Raw genomic sequence first — 6004 nt, 5'->3', positions numbered from 1 at the left:
TGTGGCATTCATCCATTAATTTGATATTCTTGATTTGTGCTTCACGTCAAGCAATAGGTCAAGGGTCCACTGCCATGTTGAATCTTATTTTGGGTTTGGGGTTTTGATAAATCTGATTTGGGGTCTCCGGACGTTCATTCATATGGTTCTGTATTATTTGGTATCAAAGCTTTGGTTCAAATAAGGTTCTATCTATCTTATTTTTCTTGTTTGCTTTTGAAAATTCTTTTATCTTATAATCATTTATCCTTATTTCATATTCTTCTTTCATCCGATCTATCTATCTTGTTTTCTTGTTTTCGAAATTTTCCATCTCTTCTTTAATATCGTCCATCATCAAGATTGAATCTTTTGTGGCTAGAAATTGCAAGAAATACAGCAAGGCCGATTATAGCACATAAAAAAAAAAATAAAATAAATAAATACCATTTTGTGCATTCAAAAAAAAAAAAAAAAAAGAAGAAGAAGAGAAAATGCAGTATTTTGCATTCAAAAAAAGAAAAAAAAAAGAAAAAAAAAGAGGAGGCAGCAACTTATTATTCTGATTTGTGTTTGAATATATCCCTGGTCGAGTTGGTTATTTTGTTCCATTGAATTTCTTTTTATTTCGTTTGCGTCATTATTGTTTTTTTGACTTCTTTTTGTCTTTCCTTCATTGTTTCATGTCTTGATTTAGTTGTTTTCATTGATTTAGTTGCATTTGATTTGTTTGGGATTAGTTCATTAAAGAACTAAAAGAGAAATCCTGAGTGGTAAGAGGCACGAGTGTGTGAGCGTATTAGAGGGAAAAAGCCAAAAAAAAAATTGTGTCAAAAACACAAGCGTTGAGTGTCATTGTTTGGAGGGTAAACATGTCAGGGAGTGAGTGAGGAATTTTTTTTTCTCTCTAATATTCTTTTTGCAGGTTTGAAATTATGAGTAAAAAGGTGGTTGGCGCTGAAACTTCCAGCAAAGGTAGTGAGAATGAGAACCACCCTACACAAGACTCATTCTTCACCTTGCAAGCCATTCAATAGCAGTTTGAAAGACTGAATACAATTTTTGGGGAGTTCAGAGATAGATTGGATAGACAAGATGCTGCAATTGATGGACTGAGAAGAAGGCAATCCAATGAAAGGCGGCAAAGGCCACATACTCCTACGATTGCTGAATTTGAACATGATATAGGTAGCAATGAAGCAAGTGATGATGAACATGACGGTATGGGTAGATTTGCTTATCAAGGTGCTAGGCAAGAGCGACAAACTCGATGGGAGCCAAGGGGTTGAGATAACATCGATGGAAACATCGGAAGCATCAAAATGAAGATTTCTCCTTTTCAAGGGAAAAATAACTCGGATGTACCCCTTAAATGGGAGAGGAAGGTTGAACTCATTTTTGAGTGTCATAACTATTCCGAAGAAAAGAAGGTGAAATTGGCAGCTGTGGAGTTCACTGACTACGCACTGGTATTGTGGGATCAAATTCTTCTTAGTAGGCGTAGAAACATGGAAAGACCTATTGAGACGTGGGCTGAAATGAAGGTGGTGATGAGGAAACGATTTGTACCAAACCACTACTACCGAGACTTACACCAACATCTTCAAAGCCTTACCCAAGGTACAAAAAGTGTGGAGGACTACCACAAGGAGATGGAGATGGCTATGATTCGGGCAAATATTGAGGAAGATAGAGAAGCTACAATGACAAGATTCTTATGTGGGTTGAATCGGAAAATTGCTAACATAGTGGAGCTGCAGTACTATGTGGAGTTAGAGGACATGGTGCATATGGCAATGAAAGTAGAGTGGCAACTCAAACACAAGGGTGGAAACAAGCATGCTACAGCAACTTCGGCTTCCCATTCCACATGGAAATCGAATTAGGGGAAATCAAAAGAAGAAATGGTTGTTTCTGAATCAAAGGAAGAGAAAGAGAAAGGCAAAGACAAAGTGGGCAGCCATGAAAAAGGTATAACTTTTTCTCAACCTAGTAGGTACAGAAATACCAAGTTTTTTAGGTGTTTGGGGATTAGCCATGTTGCATCACAATGCCCAAATAAAAGAGCAATGATTATGAGAGATGATGGTACTATTGAGACCGATGATGAAGAGAGTGATCATAATTCCATGCCTTCACTAGAAGATTCTAGTGATGTTAAGTATGCTGTCCATAGCGAGGCATTAGTAACTAGGAGAGCTTTAAACATGCATGTGGTGAAAGATGAAAATGAGGAGCAGCGTGAGAATATATTTCATACTCGATGTTACATCCATGATAAGGTGTGTAGCATGATCATCGATGGAAGGAGTTGCACTAACGTAGCTAGTACCATATTAGTAGGGAAGTTGGGGTTGAAATGCATAAAACATCATAGGCCTTACAAACTTCAATGGTTGAATGAGTGTGGGGAGGTTAGGGTGAATAAGTAAGTGCTGATTGTATTTTCAATTGGAAAATATTCTAACGAGATTCTATGTGATGTGGTCCCTATGCATGCTAGTCACATCTTATTAGGCAGGCCATGACAATATGATCGACGTGTCACTCATGATGGGTTCAAGAATAGGTATTCCTTTATAAAAGATAGGAGGAGTGTGACCCTTGTACCATTGACTCCTAAGCAAGTGTATGAAGATCAAGTGAGATTGAAAAGAGCAAATGATGAGAAAAACAAAAAAGAGGTTGAGAATAAAACAAAAGGAGAGGCAGAGAGCATTGAAATTAGAAAAAAAGAGAGTAGTAAAAATGAGGGAAAAACAATGAGAGAGGAAAAAGTGAGTTTGTATGCAAAAGAAAAAGAGTGTATGAAAGCTTTTTATGCACAAAGACCTCTAGTTGTACTTGTGTACAAGGAGGCATATTTAAGCACTAATGAACTCACCTCTTCCTTGCCTAGTGTTGTTGTTTCTTTGCTGTAGGAATACAAGGATGTCTTTCTTGTGGACGTGCCTAATGGTTTGCCACAATTAGAGGAATTGAGCATCATATTGACTTCATCCCCGGGGCTACGATTCCCAACTGTACAGCCTATAAGAGCAACCCCGAGGAGACTAAGGAACTTCAAAGACAAGTTGAGGAGCTGCTTGCCAAGGGGCATGTGAGGGAGAGCATAAGTCCGTGTGCGGTACCCGTGCTACTGGTACCGAAGAAATATGGATCATAGAGGATGTGTGTCAACTGCAGAGCCATCAATAAAATCACTATAAAGTATTGCCATCCTATCCCTAGACTAGATAACATGTTAGATGAACTGCATGACTCTTGCATCTTTTCTAAAATTGATTTTAAAAGTGGCTACCATCAAATAAGAATGAAACTGGGTGATGAATGGAAAACTGCACTTAAGACAAAGTACGATTTGTATGAATGGATGGTTATGCCCTTTGGTTTGACCAATGCACCTAGTACTTTCATACGCTTGATGAATCATGTGTTGCGTGCATTTATAGGTAGATTTGTTGTTGTCTACTTTGACGACATCGTAGTGTATAGCAATAATCTTGATCATCACTTGGATCATTTGAAAGGTGTACTGGATGTTCTTAAAAAATAAAAATTGTTTGCTAGCCTAAAGAAATGTAATTTTTTCATGGAAAAGGTTATTTTCTTGGATTATATGGTGAGTGCTAAAGGCATAGAAGTGGATGAGGAAAAGGTGAAAGCAATAAAAGATTGGCCAACACCTAAATTTGTTACTGATGTACGTAGTTTTCATGGGTTGGCTAGTTTTTATAAGTGGTTTGTGAGAGATTTTAGCACCATTGTTGCACCTTTAACTGAAGTGATAAAAAAGAACGTGGGGTTTAAATGGGGTAATGCACAAGAACATTCCTTTAAAATTCTTAAAGATAGGTTATGTTCTGCTCTATTGTTGCTTTTACCTGATTTCACTAAAACTTTTGAGATTGAATGTGATGCCTCCGGGATTGGTATTGGAGCTGTTTTGATGCAGGATAAGCATCCCATTGCATATTTTAGTGAAAATCTCAATGGGGCAGCATTGAACTACTCCACATATGATAAAGAATTGTATGCCTTGGTGAGGGCATTGGAGATGTGGCAACACTACTCGTGACCTAAAGAATTTGTGATCCACTCTGATCATGAATCATTAAAGCATTTGAAGGGGCAAGGTAAGATAAATCGCCACCATGCCAAATGGGTAGAGTTCATCGAAATCTTCCCATATGTCATTTAGTACAAGAAGGGGAAAGAAAATGTCGTGGCTAATGCGCTTTCTCGCAGGTATGCCTTAATTACTACACTTAGCACTAAGCTATTGGGTTTTGAGCACATAAAGGATTTATATGCTAAAGACTCTAATTTTGCTAATGTGTATGAGGAATGTGATAAAGTTGCATTTCATAAATTCTATAGGAATGATGGATATTTGTTTAGGGAGAATAGACTTTGTGTGCCTAACTGCTCCTTAAGAGAATTGCTTGTGCGAGAGTCACATAGTGGGGGTTTGATGGGACATTTTGGGGGTACAAAAGACTTTAGATATTCTGCATGAACACTTCTTTTGGTCACATATGCATAGAGATGTATAGAGAGTGTGTTCTAAATGCATTTCATGCAAACAAGTTAAGTCTAAGGTCTTACCTCATGACCTTTATACTCTGCCTGTAACTAGTGAACCTTGGGTTGACATTTCAACGGATTTCATATTAGGTTTTCCTAGGTCCAATGGGGGTATGGACTCTATATTTGTGGTGGTTGATAGATTTTCTGAAATGACACATTTTATTCCTTGCCATAAAGCTGATGATGCCACAAATATAGCCAATTTATTTTTTAGGGACATTGTGCGATTGCATGGCATTCCTAGGACAATTGTGAGTGATAGGGATGTTAAATTCCTTAACTACTTTTGGAAGGTTTTGTGGGGAAAGTTAAGAACTAAGCGATTGTTTTTTACTACTTGTCATCCTTAAACCAATAGTCAAACCGAAGTAGTTAATTGGACTTTAGCTACCTTATTGCGTGCGGTCATTCAAGGGAATTTAAAATCATGGGAAGAATGCATACCGCTTGTTGAGTTTGCTTATAATAGAATTGTGCATGCTTCTACTAATTTTTCTCCATTTGAAATTGTTTATGGTTTTAATCCTTTGACTTCATTGGATTTGATGCCGCTACCTGTGAATGAGATAGCTAGCTTAGACGGATGACACAAGGCTAACTTGGTGAAGAGGATCCATTAACAAGCATGGAAACACATCGAAAAGAAGAACCGACAATATTCATCTCAAGCTAATAAGAGGCGCAAGTTCGCAACTTTTGAACCGGGAGATTGGTTATGGGTGCATATGAGAAAAGAGAGGTTTCCTACTAAAAGGAAAACAAAGCTACACGCGAGGGGTGATGGACCTTTTCAAGTGGTAGAAAAGATCAACGATAATGCATACAAGTTGGATCTACCGGGTGAGTATAAGGTCAATGCAACTTTCAACATTTCTGATTTTTCCTTGTTTGATGTAGGTGATGATTTGAAGACGAATTTTTTGAAGAGGGGGAATGATATGAACCTACAAACTCCGATTGCACACGATGATCTACACATGCCAAGCAGACCCATCACAAGAGCTAGAGCCAAGAAGGTCAAGGAGGCTATGCAAGGACTAATCGAGAAGTTGCTTGAGCAAGAGTCAATGAGGGCCATGGACACTAAAGAAAAGGACTTTCTTGAAGAGCCTAAGATGGTAAATTGTCTAAAGATGTGTGAAGCTGGAACCTTAAGCCAATAAGGGCTAGATTGATGTCATAGCCTATTTTTATTGGCCGAACTGATGTCATGGGTTTCTTTTATTTTCTATAAGTAGCCAACTCTCTATTTGTATCAAAGGATGATTATTTTTGGCTGAATACAATTACAAGTGAGGTTACTTCTCTTCAAGTTCTTCATTGAGCTTTCACCGAACTTATCAAAGGTGCTACCTTTGTGGCGTTCATCCATTAATTTGATATTCTTGGTTTGTGCTTCACGTCAAGCAATAGGTCAAGGGTCCACTGCCATGTT

This window comes from Malania oleifera, chromosome 8 (genome assembly GCF_029873635.1).
Source record: "Malania oleifera isolate guangnan ecotype guangnan chromosome 8, ASM2987363v1, whole genome shotgun sequence".
NCBI lineage: Eukaryota > Viridiplantae > Streptophyta > Magnoliopsida > Santalales > Ximeniaceae > Malania > Malania oleifera.
This window is presented reverse-complemented; position numbering follows the sequence as displayed.